We start from the raw sequence: 12,402 nt of genomic DNA, 5'->3' as shown, positions 1-12,402 counted from the left end.
TCTTCGCTTCAAAGTGTAAACTCGAAATTATAAAGGATTCTTCTAGTAATTTTTACCACCTTTTTACGTAAAAATAATATTAATCTTGAGTATTTGTTAATTAATTAAGTGGATTTTTCTTAAATGTTAATAATGGACATGAATTTATAAAGTATGTGAATTTGTGCCTTTTTTATATGCTTTTTTGCATAAAATTGCAGTATTTCATGTTATGTATTAATATGTTAAATTTACTCATGCAATGGGACCATAAAGTTGAGTTTATTATAATGTTCCATGTACATGAGATATTATTCTCATTTGTTGGATGGCAAGACCAAACTTAATGGGTCATCAAGATGCCACCCTAACCCAATAAAAAATGATATATGTTGGTCAAGTCTACAAGCTAGTTGGGTTATTAACAGTCCAGTTCAAGAGAAGAGAGGCCCAACAAGAAATCAATTTTGGGGCAATTATTTGAAGTTCCTCACAATTGGAAAGACATAGGAAATCGGTACACAAGATTTACTTGAGAAACCGTCCACCCCTTGCATGATTTAAGCATGAAACATGCTTGAATCAAGCAACCAAATAACCTTCTCTTCCACATATTATGGTTGGCTATAGGAAGGAGAAATCTAAGGGATTGTTGTTGTTATTTTTATTAAACTTTCCTACCTTCTTCAAGTATAAATACCACACCTATTTCACCTTTTCAATCATCCCTTACTCATCCCTTCATCCCTCATTTTCACAATATTCTTCATTCCCTCTCTTGTTCTCTTCATTCAGTACACCTATCATTCCATTTTTCCTTAAGTTTTTAGCTAGCAAAAGCTGTGAAGAGATCATCTCTTGCCAACTAACTTGAGAAGCCATTAGCAAAGGTGCAACAGGAGGAGCAGAAGAAAACACCTTCACTTAAAGTCCGCGAGACTGCCGACTTGAAATAGAGTTTATTATTCCCTTACTTGTTGATTTAAATTAATTATGTTTGCAATGTGTTTTGTGATCTTCACATCAACAATGGTAGCTTAAATTTGTTTAGCTAGGTTAATTGCATTAATTCAATGAGATTTGTTTGATTCATGTTTAAAGTGTTTGAAGTGCATGCTTAATATAGATCCTAACCCGACTAAATTGAAGGTTCATAATAACTTTAACTAGGTCTATTATCTTGCATAGTTTTTAAGTTTATGTTATTAAACTGTTTCAAATCTAACCTGTCCCTGTTACTTCACATAAGTACTAAAAAACCCTTAGTTTAATATAATCAATAAAATGCATATTTCACTAAGTAAAAAAGATTTCGAAAGGACTTAATTTAGTTTCCAAACTCATGAAAGATCAAGTTACCATGAAATATTTTTCAAACACTATTAAGCATAATGAAAATTAATCAAGTTGATTAATGTAGTTATCCTGTCTATTCATGTTATTGATTGTTGAAGTTGTGTTTCTACTACTAAATTCATTCATACATTTAGATAATTTTCATACTTAGATTAAAATTGCATTAGGGATCAATTTTGCATCTAGTTTAATCACCACCACTCAAATTATTGTGTTTTTATCACCAAATTGTTAACTTATAATTTTACAACTAATCGATTAACATGCACAATCCTCCATTTACTTACTTATTACTTGAACGACTGTGTACACTTGCACAAATTGAGCGTTACAAAAACACCTAAGTCAACCTAACTCCCAACAATTGAGGATTCAAACAGAATTCCTCCAATGTACCAACGCAAAGCGAAAGTAACTCAAAGATGAAAGAACTTGAAAGATGAACAAAGCCACAGAAAAACGAAAAGCATTAGAGAGAATGTTTGAGTGAATGCTCTTAAGAATTCTATTGCTCAAAACTGAAGTGATTTACAATGAGAGGGAGAGGCCTCTATTTATATTTAAGCCTCCCCAAATTCAACTATACAGATTAAATTACATCAATGGCTAAGATTAAAAGCTATTACAAAAGTCATATCCAAGATTGCATATCTTTAAAGATTACGTTCTATATTTTCTATGATTTGTAGATGAGCCTTCAATCTCTACAAGCAATGGACCAATCCAGTTGAGCCAAATTACCTCCTTTGAACATGATGGATCACACAAGTGTGTCGTGGTTGCAGGCTCTCATGCGTAACCCATGACAGTAAGCTTTTTTTTATGTTCGCCAAGTTGACATGCATTTTGTTATTTTCACTTTTCTTTTTTACCCTTACATACTAGCGTGTGGCAATTCATATTAAAAATTAAATATATGTATCTTGTCTATTTTTTTATCCAGATTTTTTTTCAATTATAATTTTATTCAACTTTTAAAATTTTGAAATAATCATATTGGACTTTTTACTATCAAAACAAACCCAAAGAATCCAAACCAAACAAAAATCATGTCTTTAACCACGGCCCAAATAAATCAAGGCATGTCTGTCAAAAGTGGAAAAAAAAAAGCAAAATACCAATCTAGAATTATATCCAGTCACAATGAATAAACTGGCAACCATCTTCATTTCTGAAAACAACATTTCCATGTCGATTCCAGTTCCCCGAGGTGACCAAATGATGCTACCAAAATGAAACCCCAGATCTCAGCATCTTCTCCATCGATTGAGTTCCTTCCGATCCCTATTCAAGCTCCCTTTCTCTTTGTATTTCCAGGTAAATTTCTTCTCCCCGCTTTAAGCTCTCATTTGTGATTAAATGTGCCATCTAATTCACTGATCTTTGAGTATACTTGAATCGAATTCTTTGAAAGTTAAATGCAAACTATTTGATGTCTTTGATATAAGCCCTAATTTCTGATTTATCAACACTATTGGACTAACATTTCTTGATAATCGTTAATGCATCACCTTGTATTTCAATCCTCCTCACTCTCATTTAGATCCCCAATCTCACTGCCCGAGTGCATGCACAAGCTTCAGTAGTAAACGGAGATGTAATCTCTTTCCCAAAGTTACATGTGAAACCACGCCTCTATTGTTTCTAGCAACCTGTTAGAATTGTGTGACCCAAATTCTAAGAGATTGCTTGCAAGTCAAGTTAAACAAAAATATATTTTCTTTCTAGAAGATTTAGTATTTATTAGTATAATATATTTAGCATTTATTAGTATAGTTTATTTGACTTACTAATTTAGCCTATAAATAGGCTCCTTTACAATCTTAGTAAAAGAGACACCCATTAGATTAGAACTCATAACACATTCAGAGAATTTTGTGTTTACGTTTGAGGGTTCTTTGTTTTTCGGGTTTTCGGGGTTTAGTTTTTATCTCCATCTTTTGTACTCTTCATTCTTTTGCCATTATAGTAAAATTATCTTTGCCCGTGGTTTTTTATCCTCTTTTGAGGGGTTTTTCCACGTTAAATTTGTGTGTTCATCTTCTCAATTTCTTCTACTATTTTTACTTGTTCGTTGCTTAATAGGGACGATCCTAACAAGTGGTATCAGAGCTAGTTTAACTTTCATAGATCAGCCCGGTCAGAGATGGCAGCAACAAGGTTTGAAATTGAGAAGTTCGATGGTGAGACAAATTTCAATCTGTGGCAAGTTCGGATGATGGCAATTCTAGTTCAAAATGGCTTGAAAAAGGTTGTTACAGGGAAAAAGCCTGAGAATCTAAATCAAACAAAATGGGAAGAGCTTGATGAAAAGGCCTTGTCTGCAATCCAGTTGTGCCTCGCGAATACAGTATTGCAGGAGGTATTGATGGAGAAGACCTCATTCGCCTTGTGGAAAAGGTTAGAAACTCTTTATGCGACTAAGTCTCTGGCTAACCGTTTAGTGTTGAAACAACGTCTATTTACGTTTCGCATGAACGAAGGTGAGCTTCTTAAAGATCACATCAGTCAATTCATTACTCTTTTAAATGATTTAAAGAACGTTGAGGTTCATATTGACAATGAAGATCAAGCTATGCTATTATTGTGCTCTTTACCCTCTTCATACAAGTCTTTCAGGGAGACCCTGATTTATGGCAGAGATAAACTCTCGTTCGAAGATGTGAAGGGTCATTTGTTGAGTAGAGACAAACTCGACAATGAGTTTGATTTGAATAGCAAAGCAGATAGACAAGTTTCCGTTTTGGTAGCATCAAAGAAACGAGACAAAAGGTGTCGCTATTGCAAAAAAGTTAGGTCACGTCAAAGCAGATTGTTATAAACTGCGAAATAAAAGAGCTGCTGAGAGTAACGAGGAAGATGTAGCTGGTGCTAATTTGGTCGATGAAGGCGGTGATGATTTCTTGTTAGTGTCAACGAGCGATAACTCCAAGCTTACGTCTGAGTGGATCCTAGATTCAGGATGTTCTTTCCACATGTGTCCCAATAGAGAATGGTTCTCCACATACAGTTCAGTTGAAGGTGGAGTTGTGCACATGGGAAACGATTCATCTAGTAAAATAATCGGTATTGGTACTGTTAAAATTAGGATACACGATGGGACGATTAGGACACTCTCAGATGTCAGGTATGTACCTGATTTACGAAAGAATCTCATCTCCTTGAGTATTTTAGACTTGAAAGGATGCAGAATCAACATCGAGTCGAGCGACATTAAAGTATCTCGTGGAGCTCTCGTTTTGTTAAAAGGTAAAAGAACTGGCAGTCTTTATATTCTGGAAGGTTCTACAGTGACCAGTGAAATCGGACGTCCCTCGTCCATTACGGAGTCAAAGTCAACTCATTTGAAGCGGAGGCAACTTGGTCATAGGAGGGAAAAAGGTATGATCGTTTTGTTGAAGAGAGGTTCTCTTTTGGATGTAGGTTTTGAAAAGTTAGGGCACTGTATTCGTGAAAATCAGACCCGGGTTAGTTTTGATTTGGCAGTGCACAAGTCGAAGGCTAGAAGTCTTCCAGCTTCTAAGCATAGATTCGACTCAGTTAATTCCCTGCATAGTTCAAGATAAGCCCGTGGCGGGTTTTGGCAAAGATGGCATTGAAAGAATTTGTGTCAAGGTGGAGATTGTTAGAATTGTGTGACCCAATTTCTAAGAGATTGCTTGCAAGTCAAGTTAAACAAAAATATATTTTCTTTCTAGAAGATTTAGTATTTATTAGTATAATATATTTAGCATTTATTAGTATAGTTTATTTGACTTACTAATTTAGCCTATAAATAGGCTCCTTTACAATCTTAGTAAAAGAGACACCCATTAGATTAGAACTCATAACACATTCAGAGAATTTTGTGTTAACGTTTGAGGGTTCTTTGTTTTTCGGGTTTTCGGGGTTTAGTTTTTATCTCCATCTTTTGTACTCTTCATTCTTTTGCCATTATAGTAAAATTATCTTTGCCCGTGGTTTTTTATCCTCTTTTGAGGGGTTTTTCCACGTTAAATTTGTGTGTTCATCTTCTCAATTTCTTCTACTATTTTTACTTGTTCGTTGCTTATTCGGGACGATCCTAACACAATCAACCAAGATGTCGATCGGAACTGATGGCGATTGTAGGCCAAGTTAAAGTTAATGCGAACAAACCCATCCTCTGGAGGTCTCCAAGTCACAGACATATTCTGTTTAGTTAGATTCCTAGCCTCCAACTCTTCAATTTCCTAGATATATTTAAAAATCTGTTCAGCTATTCCTCTACCCGAAGTATATTTTCATTCGTCTACTCTTCTATTTCTTTCAGTCGAGATTACCCATATCGCGCAACAAAAGAATTGGCATTGATAGCTCGAGGCTCTTTGAAACACCCAGGTAAGCTAATCTCATTCTTCTAGATTAACCTCCGAAATGACCCACTCAAGATTTAATTGTTTCCATACTTCAATTGATACAGGGTAGTCTCTAAAAACATGGCCAGTGGTCTCCACCCCCTCTTTGCACCTTGGGCAGATTATGTTCACTCAGCTTTTTATGTTGTTGATTAACTAGAGTTGGTAGAAAATTTCAGGAAACTTTCCATAGGGTAATTTTATGTTTTGCCGTAAGCTTAAGGGTCCAAAGTCTTCTGTAAAATTTAATCATGTCATTCTGTAACTCAATAGAATTATGATTAGTTGTATGTTCAAGTAAAAGTTTGTATCCACTCCTAACCGAGTACTCACCAGAAGGCTCACCCCTCCAAACCACTAAATATCATGTTCCACCAAAGCTAAAGGGATCCTCAAAATTCTTTTCGCATCCAGCTCAGAAAAGGTATCTTCAACAACTCCAACTTTCGATGTTCTGGTACAACTATCAATTAAGTCGGAAACCTTTGTTACATAACAATTTCTGATAACCCCATGAATTAAATAATTTTCAGCTCCTGGGATCCAAGCATCAACCACAATAGAAATCTTATCCCCCTTCTCCACCCGCTAACAAAGCCCCTTCTCATAGAGTCCCTTTACTACCCAAATACTCTGCCAAGTATAGGAAGGTAGATTCCCTAACCTTGCTTCCCAAAAAATCACAATTTGGATAGTATTTAGCCTTTAGCACTCGTGCTAACAAAGAATTCTTATTACAAATTAGGGGCCAACCCTGTTTTGCTAACAACGCGAGATTAAATTTTGCATCCTCCCCTTTCTTTTAATTCACATAAACCATTCCAATCACACCAATGTAGGCCCATTTTACTATGACCTCTTTGGAACCAAAATTAAGCCATTATGCTTTCTAAGTCTCTACAAAGCGATTTCGATAAAAAAAACCACGTCAAAGAATAAGTCGAAATGGCTTGTAGGACAGCTTTAATGAATACTTCCTTCCCCCTTAATACAAAAATCGGGTGCTCCAATTATCTATCTTCTACTTGACTCCATCTTTTAAAGTTTGAAAAGCTAGCCTTTTTAGTCTTCCCTCCATATTTGGAAGTCCAAGATATCACTCTGGATTATTCGAAGCCCTAACACCTAAGATTCTCGAGACTGATGGCTTCTCACTCTCGGTAGTATTTGTACTGAAAAAAGTTGTAGACTTATCATAATTTATGCACTGACCTGAACTATTCTCATATTCCTTAAGAACCTCCTTCGAAACCTGTGCTCCTCTCCCATTTGCTTAACCAAACACGACACAATCATTAGCAAAAAGCAAATGCGAAATTTGTGGTCCTCTTCGATTTACCTTGGCCCTTTTTAGCAAACCATCGCTGACCACCAATTTCATTACATATAAAAAACTAAGGAATGGACTCAAAGGGTCCCATTGTCGTAGCTCTCTGCTTGGTTGAAAAGCCTTCATAACATGCCCATTGATGATCACCAAATACTTAATTGATGAGATACATCGCGTAATAAGCTCAATCCATGACAAAGCAAACCTTATCATTTTCATCATAACTTGAAGAAAAACCCATTCAACCCTATCGTATGCATTTCTCATGTTTAACTTTTAGGCCATAAAGCCCTTTTTGCCAACCCTTTTCTGTTTAAAAGATTGTAAAACCTCATAGGCAAATAGCACATTATCATAAATCAGCCTCCCAAGCACAAAAGCACTTTGAGCACTTTCAATACAATCATCTAACACTCTTTGAAACCTATTAGCTTATTCAGCTTTTAAATTTAATCATAAGGGTTTAGTCTTATATATTTATATAATTTCTAACTCATATTTATTTTCAATTGTTATTCATATTTTACGAAAAATTAAAAAATATAAAAAATTAAGATAAAAATTTAAAAATTAGTTTATATTATAAAATAAAAAAGATAAAAAGTAAAGAACAAAGAGAACGGAAGATCAAAGAGAGAATGTATTTTATTGATCAATCGAAATATTTACAAAGCTTCTCCAAAGTCTCTATTTATAGGCATAAGAAGTATAAATGAAGTAGAGATTTACTTCTAATGACTATTAGAATAGTACATTAAAACTTACCTTGATCTTGATGGACATCTACTTAATAAGATATTCATAACACTCCCCCTTGGATGTCCGTTGGTAGATAATATGTTTCATTAAAACCTTACAAAGATAAAAACCCTACGGAAAAAAATTCCTAGTGAAGGAAAAAGTGTAACCTCCCAAAATCGGCCTAGACGTTATGGCTAGATTGAGAAGGTTACATTAGCCATCGAAATGGCTAAGCTAACTTACATTATTTTTGAAGACTTTAAATAAACTCATTTTAGAGAAAACTATAGTTGTACTTTGAGTTAGTTTAAAAGCATTCATTCATTAGGTCATGTATGCTTAGGATTCATTTTATTGTAGATAGTGTTGTTTTAGAAAAACCGTTTGCTTGTCATTCTTCTTTAAAAAAAACTCGATGTTAAACTAATGTAGCTGAAATTAGGGAATAATGTCAAATTTTACTTAACCCCGATGTCATGCATTTTTCGGTTATTATGCTTGATTAATCCATACATGTAAAAGGCCCCAAATAAAAATCTACTAAGCCACAAACTAGAAATAATTAAAAATTACAAACCAAAACCAATAAAGACTTAATAATACTTATTAAGAAAATAATCTAAGGTCCAAGGTGATTCTTCGAATGCCAAGTCTGATCCTAATTTCGAGGTTTACTTGAAAAGTTAAAAACTATTAGGGGTGAGCTTATGAAAAGCTCAGTGTGAGTCAAACAATTATTTAAACAAACATAAATATCGAATATAGTGAAACAGATTAGCTTTAACAGAAGAAAATAGAACCATTATAGAAATTTCATATCATTACATAGCCATTATCAATATTGATGTCAAACGGTGTATAAGCATGAGTCATCATTTATTCGAAGAACAATCATTAATTTTAATACCATTCAATGCAATGCAATACAACACATATCATATATCAATAACATTCAAATATGTGGTGAGCATGATGCAATACAAAAAGGCTCTTACCAATACCATCCGCTACACACCACGAGTTTCCCTAGAACCCATCATCCGAACTTCAAAATATTATGGGCTTAAGCCCATTATGGTTAAAATCACTGTAACAATATGCAGTAAATTCTGCCAATAAAAATACAAATAAGCTGCCAATAAAAATGCAATAAATCACCATTCCCCTCGGTACTCCAGGTGCAATGCATTAACTACGAATAATGTGGACTTAATATGCTATCTGTACTCTACGGAACTCCTTCGTCAACCATAAAATCCCAACCCAATGCATATATAATATGTCACACAATCTCACACATAATCATTTCTCAATACTTTTCACATTCATTTGACATGCTCAACATGTCCTCAATAATCACATTCTTTCAGTAAATGGAAACAGTGATCCAATCTTTCAAATTAACATTGTGTTGGTATCAATCAATATCATTCAATTTCACATACTTTACGGATTTTCATTGAGCATAAATAGCACCTTTTTCAGTACACAATATAACAAATATCTCATGCGTTTAAATCACACATAAGCCTAATATCTCAACACATTATATCATTCAGTCAAACATTCTCATATCTCATAACTCAGGTATGCAATTACAAACTCAATCAAACATTCATACTATCAAACTAGCAATTTTGCCAACATGTCAATCTTTTAAGGCTCGAAACATACCTGGTTCGACCACTCACAAAATCAATAATTTGGTTATTAAGCCAATCTAATCAGGAAGCTAATTTATCAAATATAACATGATATTTAACATTTTCAAATAATTTTATGAGTTTAGGACCCACACCTTATTCTTCGTTTCCTCGCAACATACTAGCGAATCATCCAATTTTCCTTAATAATTCCTTAAACGAACACTGTATCGATGCAAATCGTACATACAATTGTTCTTCACCTTTACGAATGATTTGGGGCGTTTTCGAATGGCCAATCGTTCAAGAACGTTTTTCCCCAAGCTAGTCGAGAAAAAGGTAATGACACTTTCTTGGCAATGTTTGAGATCGATCTTGGAGTTCAAGATTTTAGACTTGGGGTTGATTTTAATGAGGAAAAATGATAGCAATATGGTGGAGAATATTTAACAAATCTTGTGGCAAAAAAGAAAAAAAAAGAAAAAAGAAAGAGATGATAAAACTAGGTGTAAGCGATGACAACAATGGAGGAAAGGAAAAAAAATTAAAATCAAAGAGAATGAGAGAATGAGACGAACGGCTAGGGCAATGAGGAGAGGATTAAACGGCTATTATTAGTGAAAAATTAATATTTATATCTAGGTTAACTAGGCTTGGATGGCCCACACATTAAAACAATGGGTTTTTGTCAAAAAAATTAAATTATTTTTATGGGAATGGAATTGAAGTTAGGACCTCAAGGATAAATTCACTAATGTTTAACCATCAAACTAATAACTCATTATTGATATAATTTTGAAATATTTATTTTTAAAAAATAAGACATGTCATAAACTAAGGTTTAAGGAAAAGTTTGCAAAATAATAAAAATGGTGAGAGAGAAGAGATTTGGACTTAGGTTTCAAGGAACATTTCACTAACACTTAACCAAAAAACTAATACCTCATTTTTTCCTAAAAATGTATAGATAATCTCAAAATTTTAAGCATGACCACTCTCTCTCAATTCACAAACCTAATTTTACTAACCCCAAATTTTTGGGATATTAAAAAGAGTACATATATCTATAATACACATAATCTACTACCTTATTAAAAACCTTACCAAGAAAACCCAATAGGATAAAACCTTGATTAAGGGAAAAAGAGTATAGCGCGTATTTACTTCCCCTCATAAAAACATCACATAATATCTCATATTCTATGTATTCAATCTTGAATACTAGTTTTTCAAATGACCATTCATTTTTATCAACATTCTTTTGAAAGTCATGAGTGAGGGAAAATTTTGGGGCAAATATATTTTGATCTCTTTAGGAGTTTCAACAATAATCATAACAAATTTTAATCATGATCCCTCTATAAAATTACAAATAGGTATTTTGGATCATTTTATAATCCTTTCAACTACTATTGACTAAGCTCAATTTACCACATATGTTCAATTATTTCAATTCATATAAATGAACAATTTCTCAATAATTTTAATATGCTTCTGGCATTCTAAATCCTTTAAGGATTTTATTATAAACTTTACTATATAGTGATTCATAAAAGGTTGTAACAACAATCATTAGACACAAGTTAAATTTTTTATGAACTGTTAGTTTAATAATATATCTAAAGGTTATTACATCCACCATAAAAGAATATTATATCTTTTCGTAATCAATGCCAGAACTTAGCAAAAACTTCTTATTTTATTTCGTTTTACAAAACTACTTCATTTGCACCCTCACTGGCTTTATACCTTTAGATATTTGGACTATTGGTCCAAAAACTCCACAAGTTTAATTGTACTTTAGTTGCGTCTTTCTATTTGACCAATTTACTCCATATCTGTATTTCTCAATAGATTTATTCAAGATCCTCCTTTTATTTCATTGTTTCAATAATATTGCATATAAAACCATTGCTAATCATTTTTATTATCGGTTTGACATTTTCTCAAATTGACATAACTTATCGAGATCTCTTATTTTTATTATTTTAATCTTCTGTTTCAGGTACCTGAATCTCTTCTAGAGTTTTACTTATTAGTTATGTGTTGGGTCTCTTCTAGAGTACCCGCCTCCACTATATGACCATCTAAAAGAATTTTCATCTTTGGAATCGATCAATCTATTATTTATTCTAAATAATTGACCTACTGGAACTTTGATTCAAATTAAAATATTAGATGTTATATAACAAGTGGTTAATCTCATTAAGCTTGTAAATACATCTGGCAGTTAACTTGTAATGAGTTATCCTTATTGAACTTATTACAAGTTATTATTTCTCTTTTCCTAATGTAGGGAAAACTATCAAATCAAAATAGTAATCACAAATCATGTCATACTAATAGTAATCACAAATCATGTCATACTGAATCTCCAATACATTCAAAACATTTAATAATTCAAATAAACTTGTAATTAATATATATTCCTAACTTTCTTTGATGATTCACTCATATTTGTGCGTTGTGATGGAGCAATTGGAATATAGACACATATACAAAAATTTAAAGATGAGAAATATTTAGCTTTTGGCTGAAAATCAATTATAATGGGGAGTATTTATAACTTATTGGCTTGATGCGTAAAACACATAAATCAACATAATCTCATGTTGAAATAGGAAGTTTAGTTCTCATAAGTAATGGTTTAAACATTAATCAGAGGTGTTCAATCAATAATTTCTCTAAACCATTATGCGCATAAATAAAAAACTTTTACAAAAGTTTTTCAAACTCAATCAATAAAAGATTGAGATATGAACTCATGAGTATTAGCAAGATGAATTGTCTTAATTGCATGATCTGAAATTAATTATTTAAACAAGCAATCTTACAAACGACAGGTTGCAAGTTGATAACATATACGTGATTATTTTTTAGATGCATCTACCAAAATCATATAATATCACAACTATCCACATGGTAGATTAATGAACCCATATTCATTTAAAAATGTAAGACATTAAATTTCAACTTT

General features: G+C 33.0%; 2 long non-coding RNA genes across 2 annotated transcripts; both read left to right on the top strand.

The window, feature by feature from the left end:
* Positions 1-2,431: 2,431 nt before the first annotated feature.
* LOC121204569 (uncharacterized) lies at positions 2,432-2,988 on the top strand. Its single transcript, XR_005899690.1, has 2 exons — positions 2,432-2,652; positions 2,879-2,988. It is a non-coding gene; the product is annotated as an uncharacterized lncRNA (long non-coding RNA).
* Positions 2,989-5,410: 2,422 nt separating this feature from the next.
* LOC121204568 (uncharacterized) lies at positions 5,411-6,014 on the top strand. The gene is made up of 2 exons (XR_005899689.1): positions 5,411-5,694; positions 5,777-6,014. It is a non-coding gene; the product is annotated as an uncharacterized lncRNA (long non-coding RNA).
* The last annotated feature ends 6,388 nt before the right edge of the window (positions 6,015-12,402 follow it).

Source organism: Gossypium hirsutum, chromosome A08 (genome assembly GCF_007990345.1).
Source record: "Gossypium hirsutum isolate 1008001.06 chromosome A08, Gossypium_hirsutum_v2.1, whole genome shotgun sequence".
NCBI classification, from domain to species: Eukaryota; Viridiplantae; Streptophyta; class Magnoliopsida; order Malvales; family Malvaceae; genus Gossypium; species Gossypium hirsutum.
Note: the sequence above shows the minus strand (reverse complement) of the source record. Positions and strands in the feature narration are given on the sequence as shown.